This window comes from Macaca nemestrina, chromosome 7, assembly GCF_043159975.1.
Source record: "Macaca nemestrina isolate mMacNem1 chromosome 7, mMacNem.hap1, whole genome shotgun sequence".
NCBI lineage: Eukaryota > Metazoa > Chordata > Mammalia > Primates > Cercopithecidae > Macaca > Macaca nemestrina.
The window spans coordinates 119,088,199-119,107,260 of NC_092131.1; positions in this window are offsets into that span (position 1 = coordinate 119,088,199).

Sequence of the window (19,062 nt, forward strand, 5' to 3'; positions counted from 1 at the left end):
TACATTAAGTTCTGGGATACATGTGCAGAAAGTGCAGGTTTGTTACATAGGTACACGTGTGCCATGGTGGTTTGCTGTACCTATCAACCCATCATCTAGGTTTTAAGCCCGGCATGCATTAGGTATTTGTCCGAATTCTCTGTCTCCCCTTGCCCCCCTACCTCCCCGACAGGCCCCAGTGTGTGATGTTTCCCTTTTTGTGTTCATGTGTTCTCATTATTCAACTCCCATTTATGAGTGAGAAAATGCAGTGTTTGGTTTTCTGTTCCTGTGTTAGTTTGCTGAGAATGATGGCTTCCAGCTTCATCCATATACCTGCAAAGGACATGAACTCATTCTTTTTTATGGCTGCATAGTATTCCATGGTGTATATGTGCCACATTGTATATATAAAAATTAAATTTTTATACATTGAGTTTTTCGAAGTAGAATTGAGAGGTTAAATGATATTATTTTCTTTTTGGGTCTTGATCTATATTGCTAAAAAGGTAATGTGGGAATTACAATTTTCCAACATTCTTTCCAGCACTGGATAACATAATTTTTAAAAGTTTCTCATTTGATAGCTGAAAATGGTTATTATTGTTTTAATTTGCATTTATTTGAATGCTAGTAAAGTGAGACACAAAAATATTTTTGGCCTTTTTAATTGTATTATTTTGTGAATTATCAGTATATGTCCTTTGTCAGTCTTTTCACCATAATTTTGGTATGCTCTAGCTGATGAGTTTTCCTCATATACTAAAGCTACTAACCTACAGTTACATAGCTCAAGTATTTGTTCCCAGTATTTTATTTACTTTTCAATTTGCTAATAATATATATTAACGAACAAGTTTTGAGTTTGAATGGAATCAGATCTAAATAGCTTTTCCTTTTTGGTTTGCTCTGTGGTTTGCTTGCTTAGAATAATTTCTCTCATTCTGAGATCAGATTTGCTTGTATTTTCTTGCTTTTTCATTTTCTTTTAATTTACTTATTCATTCATTCATTTACATTTTTCTCTGTATTTCATGGCGTGGATTTTATTTCAGTATAAGATTTAAGATAGGGAATCTAACTCTCCTCCCTCACCAAATATTTAGTCAGTTATCCAAGCACTATTTATTAGATCACCCATTTATACTTATCTTGTATTAAATTGTTAAATGTACTTGCAATGATTTCTAGGCCTTTTATTTGATTCTGTGGCTTTTTATTAGGTCAGCACAATATTGTTTTTAGTATGTTTTAATATACAGCAATGCAAGTTTAAACTTTTTTAAACTTCTCCCACCCAAGAATATTGCCTATTTTAATGAGGTTTTCCTTTCAGATGAATTTTATAATCATTTTTCAAGGCTCTTTTTCTACCTCCTTGTAACAAACCCTGAAGAGGTATTTTGATTGGAAAAAAATTGAATTCATAAATGAATTATTCCTTGTCTACATTTCTTTGTCTTTCGTCATACAATCTGGGATTTTATATCTGTTTTATGAATTTTAAATTAATATTTTTGTACTATATTTGTTTGCTTCAAGGATTTTTTTACATTTGTATGTAGTATTTAATTCTTTTTTTTATTCTTCAAGAACAGCAAGAAGATACTTTGTAAAGTTACTTCTACTTCTTCTTAAAAATATTTTAAAAACTCATTCTCTTCCCTTTGACTTTGGCTTCTTCTTTTCATTCTATTGGGGAACATATTCATACACTTCATGATGCCTTTTCTTTAGTACTCAACCTTAAGTAGGGCAAGTCCTGGGATGTGGAAGTTTCAGTTTTAAAATTAGGAGAGTCTGAAGCAATCTAGGACCAGCTGGTCACCCATTAAGTGAAAAGAGATTGGTTCATCTAAATCAATTAGGCCCCTACTACTTCTGCTGCCATTTACAGAATGACATTTGGGTTCCATTGGGTGGATTGGGTTCTGGTCTTCATATTTAACTCCTACCCTCTAAAAAAAACACACAATAAAAACATAGAGTGAGATGTGGCCAAAATAGTTTCTTTTCCTGTCATCTGAATAGTTTCTTTTAGTTTCATGTTTCAGTGTTCTCCAGGTACTCAATAAACCAGCGCGGTGCCCTGCTTGTTGTTGCCCTGGCCTTTTGCATTTGCCATTTCCTCTGACTGGGATGAACTTCCTTCAAGTTAGCTGTTCACTCATATCATTTAGATCCTCGTCATGTCAACTCCTTGGAGAGGGCTTCATTGGCCTTTCCATCCAATCTCGCAGTTCCTCTTTACCTGCTTCACTGGTTTTGCATTACACTTGTTATCTGTCTCGCCACCATTCTGGGCTCCACAAGGGCAGGACTTGGTCTGTTTCATTCTCAGCTGTATACAGTGTCTACTGCAGTGTCTGGCACAGGGTGGGCACTCAATGCAGTTTTGCTGAATCAGTGAGTAAACACACCTGCTGGTTTCTATCTCTATTATGTCTGTGTATGTTTTCCTAAGAAGCCTATTATTATAGTCCATCTGTGCTGCTATGATGGAAAGGAGGGTATTTTTCTCACTCTTTTTAGTGCAAATGGTAACTTTCAGATTTCATCTATGAAAGCTACTTTTAAGAGTCACCTTGACTAGGCCATGGGTTTCCCAGATTAAACGTTATTTCTGGTGTGTCTCAGAGGATGTTTCTGGATGCGATTATCATTTGAATTGGTGGACTCAGTAAAGGGGATGGGACTCCCCTATGTGCGTTCTGAATACAACAAAAAGGCAGAGGAAGTAGAGATTCTCCCCTTTCTTTTCCTGCCTGTTTGCTTGAGCTAGAATAACTCATCTCATCTTCCGCAGCCCTTGGACTGAAATTTACCTGATCAGCTCCCTTGATTCTCTATCCACTGGACTTACACCAGTGGTTTTCCTGAGTTTTTCACTTGGACTTCTCAGCCTTCGTAATTGTGTAAGCTAATTCCTTATAATAAATCTCATTCTCAGTCTCTATACCTATATCTATCTATCTATCTATCTATCTATCTATCTATCTATCTATCTATCTATCTATCTAAACACATTCTATCTATCTACACACATTCTTTCTCTCTCTCTCTCTCTCTCTCTCTCTCTCTCTCTCTCTCTCTCCACACACATTCTATCTATCTATCAAATCTGTTTTGTTTCTATTGGTTTTGTTTCTCTCTAGAATCCCAACTGATAGAAGCTGAAAACGAATCCTCTTTCAGACAGAAGCCTCAACAGACCCACGGGTTTTGGATGACACCATTAAACATTTCAGAGGTATTTATGTTTAACTATTTCACTTTTAATGTCACGTGGCTTTGATTATATTTGGGATGTTATTTCCTTCTGGCTTGCAGGTTTGTCCTTCATATCTTCAGAGAAACAAGGATAAGGCAGCTTCTGCAGCCCCAGCTCCTTGTTTCACTGTCTCCACAGTGGAACTGAAGGGATCTTGTTCATTTCCTGGTCTGGTCTCTTTAACACACTGACAAAATCTCAGGTGAGATACCTGGGAAACAGATTAAAAACAAACATGCAAAAATACACCAGTTAAATTGGAAAGTAATCAGTTTAGGCTGACTTTCAGAACTTCCAACACAGCCAGTGGCAAAGAGGAAAATGTTCTTTGCCGTTAATCATTCGTCTTTCCTAGGGAAGAAAAGAACCCTGCAGCATTACTTGGAGCACGTTCCCTGGGGAATATGCTTTAGTTCTCATGGTGAAATTGATCTGTGTAAAAAACACCAAGAAACCTCGCTATAATCTCCCTGATGATGGTCCCAGTGACTGTTTCAAAGTGAAGGTGCAGGTTGAGACTTATTCCTGGAAAACAATTTTCTCTATTTTCTTCTCTAGGTGGGTGGGAATGAAAGTTTAGAGGAAATGTTGAAAATTATCTGAAATGAGGCAGTTTGGCTTACTTTAAAGAGATGTTCCCTCACAAGCATTTATTGAAAAGCCATCAGTATTAATGTGTGTTTTCGTAGAGCTCTGAGATGTTCAGAGTACTTTTCAATTTTGTTTCTCAAACCTTATAGGCTCTCTCCTCCAGCTGTTGATTTGGAAACAGAAGTTCTCATTTATATCACAGAGTCATTTCATAAGCCTCACAAGGTTTCCTAACACATAAACTTAAATGAGGAGAGGCTGGTTAAATACAAACCAAGGATTCCCCTTCCGGATCCCTCTCACTTATGTGATCCAGTGGATGGCAGGCTTAGAACATCTTGGTAGGCATACAAGTCACTCATTTGTATAGGTGTGGAAACAGCTGTTGAAATCCCATTTTCAGGATCTGATTAACTCTATTTAATGGGGCAGCTTCTCCTTATCTCGCTCTCTCTCCTTCTTTCTCTGTTTTTCTCTCTCCTCTCCCTCTCACTCATGAGCATGGGTTCTCCTAAGCTTTCTCATGTTTATCTCATCCAAGTATAATCCTGAAAATGGATATCTATCTCAGAGAGCACTTCTTCAGCAGATGTGTAATGGCTTGCATTAAAATAGGAAATTGTCTTACTAAAACACAAAATCAGAGTGAAGGAGAAAAGAATGTGGGCAGTTCTGCTCTGAGAGAGTGTGAACTTGACCCTGGTGTGATTTTACTCTGAACCTGAATTTCCCAGTTGCTCTTGCTGAGGGCCTTTATCATCTTTGCTAATGCACAAAGACTGCCATCGACAGCTGTCTGGAATGGGGAGAGGACTGTTTCCTTAATGTGATGTGGCTACAGCTATGGTGGTCTCAGGGAAGGAATAACAAAGGGAAGCTTCAGTTCCTCTATTTCCTTATCCCTTAGTCCCTTCTGCCCCATAAGATAGCATCACATTTTATTATGTGAATATACCAACAGGTATTTATTTATTCTACTGTTGATAGGCATTTGGGATTTTATTTTTATTTAATTGCTGTTTTCAGATTTTGAATTTAATAGATGCATATATAAGAGAGTTCACTGCGGGTTTGGGGATGAGGTTGTCAAGTACGTATTTTTAAAATTATATTTTAGTATCCAGTTTTTAGGACTTTCCCGATTTATGTGGGAAAATCCACTTAAAACTGGATACTAAAATATAATTTAAAAAGTACATACAAGGTTCATCAAAAGACTCTTATAAGAATGTTTGTAGCAGTACTTATAATAGCCCCAAGCTGGAAAGCACCCAGATGTCCATCAACAGTAGAGTGCATGGATTGGGCTATATTTGTGGAAGGAAATAAATACTATGCAGCAACAAAAATGAACAAACTGTAACTACATATCATGGAACAATATGGATGAATCTTACAAAAAATATTTTGAGCAAAAGAAGTTAGAAAAGAGTATTTACTATATGATTCCATGTATGCAAAGTTCTGTGTTGGACATGATGATCTTTAGTGTTAGAGTTCAAGGCAGTGGTGGAGGTAGGACGGTAACAGCAATTGAAAGGAGACATAAAGTGGCCTCAGAAGTGCTGGCCCTGCTCTCTTTTCTGGGTTGGGTTCTGGCTACATGAATAAATTTAGTTTGTGAAAGTGCATCAAGCTGTACACTCACAGTTTGTACACTTTTATGTAAGGAGGTGGTATTTCAATACAAGGTTCAAAAAGTGACTGTTTTCAAAGTCCAGAGCAAAAGGGAATGTACTCCTTCTACAGCAGTCCCCTGGTGGGCACCTCTCCCTTCCTAACCTTGTCTTGCTGTCTTAGGCCTCCAATCCTCTAGGAGTGCTGTCTCCAAGAATCAGCTCCTCTTCTCCACTAAAATGGAGAGCACAACCATCCACATAACATTGCCTGGACCCGGGGAGTATTCATTTTAGGTCCTAGAGTGACACCCTAGGAGTCTTCGGCATGACTGTCCAGTCAGGCTTTAGTATTCTAGCTCTCATTGCCTTAGAAGTCTCTCTACCAGTGTGAAGTGAAGATACATTCCCTCATGCTTCCCTCTCAAACCTACACTCCCACCACCCATGACAAACATAACTATATCGTCTAATTCCAGCTATAGTTTAATTTATATAAAGGACAAAAAAGCAAAAACACCTTTTCCCCAAAGACAACATAATATACAAATATTTTAACTCTTTACAAGAGCTGTTTCACCTCATTTTCTACCCCCCATTTTTCTACATTTTCTACAGCTGTTCAGAGTTCAGTCTCTGAAGCTTTCTATGTGTGTGACATATGGGAAACAGCCCTTAACTACTAGGGGCTCCTGTTTCCTCCTCTGTAAAGTTGGGGCAGACATTAGGGTGGACCTCCCTCAAAGGATGGATTAAAGAGGATTAAGCACTGTACAGAAAGCCCGGCACATCATAAGCTCCTAAGTTTTTGCAGTGATCGTCATTACAGACCTTGTCTCACTGAAGGAATACAGACATCTGTCCTTGAAACTCCCCTTAGCTGCGCAGAGAACCAGCAGGAGCAGAGCAGCTTCTTGAGCAGAGCTTCTCTTCTAGCCATCTCTGGAGGAGAGAGAGGAGTCATAGGCACCTTTTTTCTTCTCTTGTCCAAAGCAAAGCCCTGAAGTTTCTGTCCTCCAGTTCCATGTCTTTCTGATTTACTTTTAGCGCCTGCCTGTAGGCAGGCACAGGGCAGGGATTATTAAAGCTTGAAGAGTCCAAGAGCCTTTTGGACTAAATATTTCTACCACTAGGACTCATGTGGGTCTTGCCAGGGATGGACTTTCAGCAAGGGCTGCTCCATGCTGCTGGGTGGTTTGGGCGGCCTCACCTGGCCGCAGGCTTTGCTTCTGATCATGCCCGTTCTTGAGCTTCCCATGCTGAGTCTCGGGCTCACCCAGGGCCACTGTGCTTTGCTCTGGGGCAGAAGGGGGTGATAGGTAACACAGTTTCCTTTGAGGGATGTTTAAAGGGATACACGATGTCTAGATAATTTGGCTTTATTGCTCTAATCCAACCATAAGGGCAGAGTGTTTTTTTCTTTCATTGTGATAAAATACATACACTTAAAGTTTAAGATTTTAACCATTCTAAAGTGTATAATTCTGTGACATTTAGTACATCTCCAGTGCTGTGCAACCATAACCACTACCTAGTCCTAGAATATTTTCGTCGTCCCAAAAGGAAATCCCACACCCATTTAAGCAGTCACCCTGCACTTCCCCCTGCTTTCTTCCCCTGGCATCCACTCATCTGCCAGAGTATTTTTACCGCACCTAGAATTTGGTTTCAAAGAGAAAATGTCATGCGCTTCCCCCCGCCGCACCTCCCAGCTCCCACCCAGCTTCTTCGGGTCTCTTATTAAGTGTTCTATCTTAGGAGTTTTTGAGTGTGGGTCCCTGCTAGATTTCCAAGAATCTCTGAATGCCATTAATATTCTCTGAATAATTTCTCAGGAGTTTAGCAGGAGACATAGCCAAAGGTTTCCAACTGACCCAGGCCCTGCTCACCCTGTCCCCAAATCCTATTTTTCGTTCCAGTCATCCTTCCTGCCACCCTGCTGCTTTTCCCCCCAGGCCATGGGTTAGAGGGCAGTGAGTGGAGCTCCAGATGATGCCGGGAAAGCCAGGCTGTCCTGAAAGGCACTCCCGGAGCTAGGCCTTTCAGGGCCTCCTGAGCCCTCAATGTCACCTGGCCACACTCTCCTAGATCTTAGGGGCCAAGGTGTAGTGGAGGCCTCCAAAAGATATGCTTACCCTGGAACCTGTGAATATCCCTTATTTGATAAGAGCTGTGATTAAATGAAAGATCTTGAAAGGAGGAGCTTATCCTGGATTGTCTGGGTAAGTCCTAAATGCAATTAATGCCTTATAAGAGAGACATGATTTAACATGTCTTAGAGTCAGACACACAAAGGAGAAGACACAAAGAAGAGGAGCAGGCAACGTGACCACAGAAGCAGAGGTTGGAGTGATGCAACTGCAAGCCAAGGAATGCCAGGAGCCACCAGAAGCTGGAAGAACCAAGGATCAAATCATTTCCTAGATCATTTGAAGGGAGTGCGGCACTGCCAACACCTGGATTTCAGACTTTTGCCCTCCAGAACTGTGAGAAAATAAATTTTGGTTGTTTTGAGCCATTTAGTTTGTGGTAATTTGTTACAGCAGCCCTAAGAAACCAATACAAAAGGACAAGGTGACTTTCTCAGCAGCCATAGGGCAGATTCCCATTGCCACCTTTGTTAGTTTCCCATTACTGCTGTAACACATTACCACTGATATAAAGGCTTAAAGCAATACAATTTTCTGCCGTATGGTTTTGGAGGTCAGAAGTCTGCCATGAATCTTACAGGGCTAAAATCAAATTGTTGGCAGGGGCAGTGTGCCTTCTGGAGGCTTCAAAGTAAAATCCATTTCATTGCCAGTTTCATCTTCCGGAAGCATCCAGCTCCTGGATGCATGGCCCTACATCTCCCTGACCTCTCCTCCTGTCCTCACATCTCCTTCTCCGACCCTCCTGTGTCCCTCTTACAAGAAGCCTTGTGATTGCATTAGGTACCCATGTGGCTAACCCAGGACAATGCCCACATTTTAAGATCTTTAATTTAATCACATCTGTAAAGTCCCTTTTACTGTGTAAGATAACACATTCATAGGTTCTGAGGATGAGGGCATGGGTGTCTTTGGGGACCATTATATGACCTACTATAGCATATTGCTTTGAGGCCTCAGGTGACCACATTTCACATGCCCTTTTGCTAATAGGAGACATTCCTAGCTCTTATATGAGTCAGGATTCAGTTACAGAAAGTAAATTTGACTCTAGCTAGTTTAAGCAGAAAGGGTTATATTTCTAGGTAGTAAATGGGTTACTGAAAATTGGAAGGGCTTAAGGAACAGACTCCAGACTAAGTGTTCAGGAGCAACTCCTAAAACCACACTGCAGGGTGGAGCTGTCCAGGAAGCTGCTGTCCTTGCTGTCACTGAAGGTTACCAGTGGACATCCTTCCCCAGGACCTTGCTGTGATAACTTGCATCCACAGAATGGATGTCCTCTGGTCCTCCTGCCCACTCACCCTACTTAACTTGTTTTCTTCGTCAGTTCTCACCCTAGTGTAGAACTGCTTGGGGGAACATAACGTGTGGAACCCTGGCTGCAAGGGCGTATGGGGATTGGTTTTAGCTTTTCAGACTTTGCAGTCCAGGAGACACATTAAAGAGGTTGGAATAAATGCGGAGCAAGCACAGCATCTCCCATGGGAGCCATCGGAAAACATGGTATTGGGTATTTAGGAGCCTTTTTAAATCTGCTAGTCCATGGGACAGCTTCATTGTAAGGGAACCTTGAGGCACCTGCCAGCCTTCTGGAACTTTATGGGTCATAGAACAACTGTGCATTCATGGATTTTGGAACACCCCAGAAAGTTGGGCTCAGGCTGCCAACTTGTCCATAAATAAGACATACACTCTACCCAACTCAACGCCTTCAAAACCCAGATCCAGACCCCTGTTCTCCCCAGTCCCATCTGTTGTTTGGTTACCTCCTTGCCTTTGTGCTTCTCATCCACTCAGTTCTCACAACCCACTTTCTCAGGCACTGACCCTTTATGGCTCTGTTTTCACATGTGTACATTTGATGACTGCAGGTTCCTTAGAGTAAAACTCATACACTCTATTTCGTTGATTGCTTTCTTCTTTCTACCACCCGATATCATCTGGATATTCCAACCCAGTTGGAGGTTCATTGTTCCCCCCAACAAAACCTTGATTCTGCTGCATCTATGCCTTTGCTCTCCCATCCATCGCTGCTTCTTTCTGTGCTCAGCACAAACTCTACCTTCTCTAGGAAACATTGCCTCTCCTCCTGTCCAGGAGTTATATTTGCTCCAAACACTCTGCACTTTATCTGTTCTCCACTTGTAGCATGCACAGCTTTTATTTTCATATTCTACTCACGCCTGTAGTTCTCCAGGTGGGAAGTCCTGTGAAGGCAGGAACCACTTCTTGTCCATCTTTGCAAAGCTCCCAAAGTCAACCACAATGGCAAGTTCATAAAGTTCAATAAACGTTGAATCACTTCACCCCTTTGAGACCACTTCGTCATTTGGAAAATCAGAGAGTGGCAAAACAACAGTTAAAGATAGCAGAAATATTGGAGACACTGCTATGAATTTTAAAAATGTCTATAAGGAAGCAAGGTGTGTTATGAAAATGACTTTGCCATTTTATGGACTTTTTTGCTTACACAGCTGTTTGCAAGCCCCCCAAACCACATGCCTGGAAGGTTCACCATGCATGAAAGGGCAGCATGGTTTGGGAAGATATAAATGGTGGCCAGGATGTGATTGGCCTGGGGTTTGTGTTCTTGACCTCTCTCCCAAATGCTGCACAGGAACTGTGAATTACCTTCTCTGTCCCTTTATTACTTCATTTGGGAAATTAGGTTTCAGATAATTGACTTCTGGTGCTTCTTAAAGCTGTCAGACAAAGGGTCACATGAGCAAATGGACATTGCTTTTTCTGGCTTAGCATATTCAGAAAAACCTCTCTTGCTGGCCAACTTGGCAGGTGTTCTGGAACAGAAGTCCTGGCTCCTAAGTTACAATAATAAAATGTTTAAGGGTACCAAATTGCCAATTGGCTCCTCTCCTGGTTGGTTCTCTATGGAAGGACGTCTGTCCTCTGGGGCAGGGCTCTGGCAGCAGCAACGCTCCAGGGCAGAACTGAAATGCTAGAATAGTTCCTCCACAGCACCCCACTCACACCTTAACTATTCCTTCCACTTGTATCTTTCCTGTCATTTGCTGCTTACCTTGAGTTCCCAGGGTTAATGGCTAAAGATGGATCTTTCCAATACAGTGGGTGTTGTAAATGTGTTACATTGGGATAGACGGCCCCTTACTATGCTTGTTGATATGACCTGTCCTGATCACGTGGGCCAGCTTCTCCATACTGCTCTCCATCGTCACCCTTGGTGGAACCAAAGATAACCCACAGGAAACTGCCACCTCATGCTGGAGTTATCTGAAGAATCATAGGTCACACTGCAGGTTCTCCTTGCCCACTGTCTAGACAGAGCTGATTTATCAACACAGGGGAATTGCAATAGAGAAAGACTTTAATTCACACAGGGCCAGCTGTACAGGAGACTGGAGTTTTATTATTACTCAAATCAGTCTCCAAGAGAACTCAGGGACTGGGGTGTTTAAGGCTAATTTGGTGGGTAAGGGATTGGAAAATGGGAAGTACTGATTGGTTGGGTGGAAGATGAAATCATAGGGAGTTGAAGCTGCCCTCTTGTACTGAGTCGGTTGCTGGGTGGGAGCCGCAAGACCATATGAGCCAGTGTATTGATCTGGGTGGTGCCAACTGATTCATCGAGGACAGGGTCTGCAAAATATCTCAAGCACCGATCTTAGTTTTTATAATAGTGATGCTATCGCCAGGAGCAATTCAGGGAGGTTCAGAATCTTGCAGCCTCCGGTTGCATGACTCCAAAGCCATAATTTCTTCCTTTTTTTATTTTTTGGAGTCTTGCTCTGTCGGCAGGCTGGAGGGTGGCGGCGCGATCTCGGCTCACTGCAACCTCCGACTACTCCCTGGTTCAAGGGATTCTCCTGCTTCAGCCTCCCGAGTAGCTTGGATTACAGGCACGTGCCATCACTGCCAGCTAATTTTTGTATTTTTAGTGGAGACGGGGCTTCACCATATTGGCCAGGATGATCTCTATCTCCTGACTTCATGATCTGTTCGCCTCAGCCTCCCAAAGTGCTGGGATTATAGGCATGAGCCACTGCTCCCGGCCTCTAATTTCTAATCTTGTGGCTAATTTGTTATCCCTTCAAAGGCAGCCTAGTCCTCAGGCACAAAATAGATTTGTTTTGGGAAAGGGCTGTTAATCATCTTTGTTTCAAAGTTACACTATAATCTAAGTTCCTCCCAAAGTTAGTTCAGCCTACGCCCAGGAATGAACAAGGACAGCTTGAAGGTTAGAAGCAAGATGGAGTCAGTTAGGTCAGATCTCTTTCTCTGGCATCATTTTCTCAGTTTTAAATTTTGCAAAGGTGGTTTCACAAGCAGGTGAATCAACCCTCCTCCACTTCAGTTAGTCAAAGGGACTGGTGCACATGAAGCTCTCTCATGGTCCCTGTGGTAAGCAGAATAATGTCTCCCAAAGAGATCTACATCCTAATTCCTGGAATCTGTGAGTATGTTTACCTTATATTGCAAAAAGGACTTTGCATATGTGATTGAGGTTACAAATATTGAGATGGAGAGATTATCCTGGATTATCTGGGAGTGCCCAGATCACAAAGATCCTTAAAAGTGCAAGGCAGAAGTAAGAGAGTCTGAGATGTGATATCAAGAGCAGAGGTCAGAATGATGTGGGTCACTGTAATCCCAGCACTTTGGGAGGCCAGGGCTGGAGGATCAGTTGAAGCCAGGAGTTTGAGACTAGCCTGGGCAACATAGCGAGACTCTGTCATTACAAAAAAATTTTTAAATGTGAAGAATGATGTGGGTCAGGAACAAAGGGATGTGGGCAACCTCTAGATGCTGGAAAAAGCAAGAAAGCAGATTGTCTCCTAGACCCTAGATCTTCTAGAACATGGGTCCCCAACCCCTGGGCCATGGGCCAGTATGTTAGAAATGGATGGCACAAGCAGGAGGTGAGAGGCGGGCGAGTGAGGGAAGCTTCATCTGTATTTATAGCACCTCTCATTATCACCTGAGCTTCATCTCCTGTCAGATCAGCAGTGACATTAGATTCTCGTAGGAGCATGAGCCCTATGTGAACTGTGCATGCGAGGGATCTAGGTGGGCACTCCTTATGAGAATCTAATGCCTGATGATCTGTCACTTTCTCCCATCACCCCCAGACCAGACCATCTTGTTGTAGGAAAACAAGCTCAGGGTTCTCACTGATTCTACAATATGCTGAGTTGTATAATTATTTCATTATATATTACAATGCAATAATAATAGAAATAAAGTGCATAATAAATACAATGTGTTTGAATACTCCTAAAACCATCCCCCCACCCTGGTCTGTGGAAAAATTGTCTTCCACGAAACAGGTACCTGTTGCCAAAAAGTTTGAGGGCTGCTGCTCTAGAAGGAAGGCAGCACTGCTGACACTTTGATTTTGGCCCAGGGAGAGTCGTTTTAGACTTTTGACCCCTGGAACTATAAGACAATAAGTCTGTGTCACTCTGAGCCAGAAGTCCCCAACCTTTTTGGCAACAGGGACCGGTTTTTCCATGGATGAGTGTGGGGGGATCATCAGGCATTAGATTTTCATAAGGAGCGCATAACCTACACCCCTCGCACGCACAGTTCACAATAGGGTTCCTGCTCCAATGAGAATCTAATGCCACCACTGATCTGCCAGGAGATGGAGCTCAGGTGGTTGTTCATTTGTTATTAAAGAACTAAAAAGGCCAAAAGAAAATACGAATGTATCAAGAAGTAGCAACTGGAAGAAGCAACTGCCATCCCAAAGGCTGGGGGGAACAGGAGGAAGCAGTTGAAACCATCTCCGAGTTGAAGCTCAGACTTCTGTGAAGGGGGCACTGATCGGCTGCGGACAGTGTGTCTGAACTTGGAGGAGGATCCTTGATGCTGGGACCCAGACTTCTGAGGAGGGGGCACTAACTTGCTGGTGCTGGCATTGCTGAGGGTGGGAAATGAGGCTGAGTCTGGAGGCATTGCATACAATGCACACCGGACACAGTTGCTTCTTCTAGAATAGACTGTGGCTGCTAGGGTGAAGAAGTGTGTCTGGGGTGCCATTGTCAGGAACAGGAAGTACAACATATCTTCTCTTTTTTAAGGTTGCCAGATACAGCAAATAAAAATATAGGATGCTTAGTTAAATTTAAACTTCAGATCAACAACAGATTAATTTTTCACTTAAATATGTTCCATGCAATATTTGGGACATATTTATACTAAAGATATATCTGTTGGAGCATGTGGAAGGGGCCAGGCGAGCACAGATACAGGCGAGGAAGCATTAGGACTCTTCATGAAACGGCATCCAAGTCTCTGCTTTGATTTCGTATCTTGAAAAAGAAACGGTTCTTTTGTTTCTCTCTGTCACAGAATGAATAATATACTATGAACAAGCACCAGCAAACAGAATCCTAACTTATGTAGTTGATTTCATGGATTTTGACAGTTCTGTTGCGTTTCCAGCAGCAACACTAGCTGCCTGGGAACATGGCTGGGGCATGGTCAGGACGGTGGGTCAGGGGGCCCATGCTTTCCTTCCACTCCTTCTCTTTTCTCCTTTTCAAGGTCTTTCTTTTTGTACTCTGGCGTTCAAGGACTGCCCAATCTGGCATCCACCCATGTGGCACTCTCATTTCAATTGTAGTCCCTCCTCAGTACTGGTCCAAAAGGAAAATGTGTTCTTACCCGAACGTGATATGCTTGTTTATTGAGAAAAGCGTGCTTAGAGGATTATTATCTTCCCTTAATAACAGATGAACGTGAATGGACATAAGCCCATAAATGACCGAGATAATTCTCATCTGAGATATTATCAATGTGCTTTTTATTTACCAAAATGGAAATAGTTCTGCTGTTTCTGATTTTGAAATACATGTTTATTGTATAAAGTTCAGGAAACAGAATACAGAGTAAAATTAAAATCATGAATATCCATCAGCCAGAGAAAGTCGCCACCTACAACCTGGAATATAATTTTCCAGATATTGTACTAAGAAAACAGAAACATACACACGTGTGTGTATTCACACACCACATTTGTTGTGATTTTATTTAATAAAATAGCACATTGCTTATATTAACTAAGTTTTACTGCAGCAATACATTAACTCTGGATTCTCAGTGGCTTAATAAAACAAAGATTTATTCCTGTTCATGATGCTTTTCCAACACAGGTTGGCAGGGTCTCTGCTCTACATGGCTTTTCAGTGAGCCAGGCTAGCACAGACTCCACTGTCTTGTGACTGCACCATCTGGACCATGGATGAGGGTTCTTGGTTACTGAGAAGAGAAAGAAAGACTGGAGTATTGGACATTGGCTTTTTGCTTCCTCAACCCAGAAATCACACCAGTCACTCTGCACACATCCCATCGGCCAGAGCTAGTTCTGTGATTCCATCGAGTTTCAATGAAACTGAAAAGGGAGGCTTGCTGCTTGCCCAAAAAAGAAGGAAGACTGCATGTGGAAATACTAGTAATATCTCCCACACATGGATTCATACTATCCATATTAACTTAGAGTCTACTGTTTTCAGCTAACAATTTGTCATGAGCATCTCTCCATCGGTATCATTGTTGTTTTCAGTGGCTGCACCATATTCTGTTCTATTTTGCATCATATTTTATTGAAATAATCCCTTATTCATGGTTGAGGATTAGATGGGCTTATTTATTTATTTATTTATTTATTTATTTATTTATTTATTTTTGGAGACGGAGTCTTGCTCTGTCACCCAGGCTGGAGTGCAGTGGCGTGATCTCGGCTCATTGCAATCTCCACCTCGCAGGTTGAAGTGATTCTTCTGCCTTAGCCTCCCAAGTAGCTGGGATTACAGGTGCCCACCACCATGCTTGGCTAATTTTTGTATTTTTAATAGAGACAGGGTTTCACCATGTTGGCCAGGCTGGTCTTTTGAAAACAATGTTATGAAGAACATTCTTAAACAGTCCTTGCACATTTGCTGAATTTTTTTTCCTACTGTGAGTTTTCATTACCTACAATGTACAGTTGTCATTGCCAAATGCCTGCTAGATGAGAACTCAGTAAAAGAAATCATGGGATGCCACAATATCAATGATGATATTAATTAATGTGATTTTAAAAATTTTGTGTAATGAAATATGCCAACATTCTGAAGACCTGCATAATTTGCTGAACCAATATTTTCCAAATTACCAATGTGGAACATTATAAAATAATGGATAAAAAACTTATTTAAAGAATAAGATAGACCAGTACATTTTACTGCAATACAGTACAAAAATTTCCTTGATATAATTTCAGATGACACATTGCAAGCAACCTTTAAGAAACTACCATTTGTCGAGTATTGGTTTAATATCAGAGAAGAGTATCCACAATTGCCTGAGAAGGCTATTAAAAGACTCCTCCTTTTTCCAACTACTTGTATGCGTGAGGTCAGATTTTCTTTTTTTTTTTTTTTTTTTTTTGAGACGGAGTCTCGCTCTGTCGCCGGGGCTGGAGCGCAGTGGCCGGATCTCAGCTCACTGCAAGCTCCGCCTCCCGGGTTTACACCATTCTCCTGCCTCAGCCTCCTGTGTAGCTGGGACTACAGGCGCCCGCCACCTCGCCCGGCTAGTTTTTTGTATTTTTTTTAGTAGAGACGGGGTTTCACCGTGTTAGCCAGGATGGTCTCGATCTCCTGACCTCGTGATCCGCCCGTCTCGGCCTCCCAAAGTGCTGGGATTACAGGCTTGAGCCACCGCGCCCGGCCAGATTTTCTTTATATACTTTAGCTAAAACAACATAGGCCAATAATTGGATGCCGAATCAGATGTAAAAAATCAAGCAGTCTTCTATCAAACCAGATAGTGAAGAGATTTTCAAAAATGTAGAAAACAAACAAACAAAAAACAACAAAAAACCCTGTCCTTACCAATATTTTGTTTTGAAAAATGTAGCTTTTTAAAAATAAAAATCATGTAATTTATGTTAACATGTAATGGTTACATTGTGTTTATTTATTTATTTTTCCTAAACACAGGCCAGATATTGTGTTTATTTTACATGCCTTAGCAAACAAATATTTTAACTATCTCTCAGTTTATTTCCAATAGGTATATATCAATAGATATAATACTCAGAAAGAAAATGTCTTTGAAGTTCTTGGTCCTGTTCAATAAAAGAGTATTAGTCTTTTCATCATTGTTTGCACTTCTCAGTCAGTGCAATGTGATAACTTACCCTGTAAGATAAGATACTTTAGTGGCTTTATCATTTCTGGCTTGAAAAGCTGTAAAACACTATGTCTGCCTTTCAAAGAGTTCATCATGCCTACACTTAAATATTCAATTCCATTGTCTTGAAACACTGAATAGTTAGACTCAAAAGGATGCAGATACTTAACAGGCACCATAATCCTATTTGAAAATATTTGGTTACGCATGCACAATAAGGTAAATTACTAACATTTCTAAAGCCAAGAGAATAACAATGTTTGCCATATTTCTGTTTCTTATTTATAGTTTTTCCAGTTTCTTTGGCATAGATTCCTCCTTTTCATGAGTCAGTGAATTCTCCGATACATCTGTTTCATCTGTCTTTAGCATCTTTAGACTTAGATGGTGCACCTCTAGGTTGAGAAAGCAAATCTTCCAATCTTTTTCAAGTCATTGAGCAATAAATATGAGACAAATAATTTATAAGTGTTTGTTTCTTTTATTTTGAATAAAATATGTAATTCTAAAATAAGTTTTAGGTAACATAATTCAGAAACTTTTTCAAAAATCTTTTAAGTATTATTGCAAAATTTGACAAGTTGCATTATTCCTTTTTGGTTTTTGCATAGCCACAAAGAAAACTTTGAGATTTTAAAGTAACGATTTATAGGATGATAAATGTCATTATAGAGGAATAGTAAATAAGAAATAGTGAGACCACAGCAAAACACAGTAAAAGCACAGAGAATGAAGAGTTAATCCTCAAAATGCATATATTTATTCTTTAAACTTACTACATTTGAATATTAAAAAACGTGAATATACAAGCTCATCTTCTAATAACTGTCAAATGATTATTTAATTACATGTTGTATGGCTTTAGAAAACTCCATTCTTGTGAAAGAATCGAAGTGAAAATGGCCAACAGACCTTATTAATATAAAAATAATTTTGGACTGGCAGACTCTTGGAAAGGGTGTTGGGGACATTCAGGGGTATCAGAACAGATTTTAAAATAATCAGGGCTCCAGATGACCTTTAGAATTACATATATCAAATTAAAAAAGTTAATACCATATGGAGTTTGGTTGGGATGACCTTAATGGTGCAGTTTCATTTGCAAAGAATTGATATCTTAAATTTCTTTTTTGGCCTTTAGCAAAGTGGCATAATTTTTTATATGATACTTTCCCAGGTATTTCATATTTTTATTGAATCCCAAGCCTCCTCTATACTTTTAATTTTTAAAATAACATCTCCTTTGGTGAGCTTATTCACTCTAACAGCTTCAATTAAAAAAATATATTTGTATTACTCCAAAATCTGTATCTCCAAATCAAATCATTTCCTGAGCTTTCCACACATATATACAACTCTGTTTAATGTTGTCATTATAATTAAGAAATCCAATATTACAGAATAGAACATATTAATCTCAGGTAAACCAGAAGACTTCCTTAGAAGAAAAAAAAAAAATCCATTGGTTTCCATGACAACTTGACCACCAGTAAGTGCCCCAGGTGAAATTCTCCACTTCCTGCAGGATAAAGTGAAGACCCTCATATGGCACTAGTAAGCCTCTTCTCCAGTTCCTCACCCAGGTAGCCAAAGTCCCAGCATGTCAGACTGCTAGGATCCTGGGAGCAGGCCAGTGTGTCCTTCCATGTTTTTTTTCCTTCTACTCAAATGTCATTCACTCCTCAAATCTTTCCTTCACTTCCCCCAAACCCCACACAAAGTTAGATGTCATTGTTTTGGAGGTGCCATGTCACTTTGAACACACCTCTGTTCTAACACATATTTCATTGCATTATTCTTAGTTTATATTAGGTTGGTGCAAAATACAACCAATACATCTGTCCATATCCTTTGGGTGCAAGCTCTTTGAGGTCATATTGAGTGATGTTTTCTCTAATGATCCTTACTTCCTGGCACAGGACCTGGAACATCCCTAGGCCTGTAACAGATGCTTGTTGAAGTGAATTAACAACCAACAGAATTTTGAATGCTGAGCTTGCAAACTTAACCTATAAAGTGACAGAAAATATCACAAACATTAATGTAAAAAATGGTCTTTGGTGTCCCGGGGAATTTGGATTGATTGCAACTTTGGAAAACCTGGAACCAAGGTAGACTTCGGGAAAACACAGCCCATAATGGATGCAGCTAATGACCACTTTCAGGTAATTGGGTCACGTCTGGGCAGCCCTGTCCTCAGCCTGGCCTGCCGCAAAAGCTGCCAATGGAGCAGCCCACCTATCATGTTTGCCTTTTCAAACTATCAACAAGGGACCTCCAAGCAATCATATTTTAA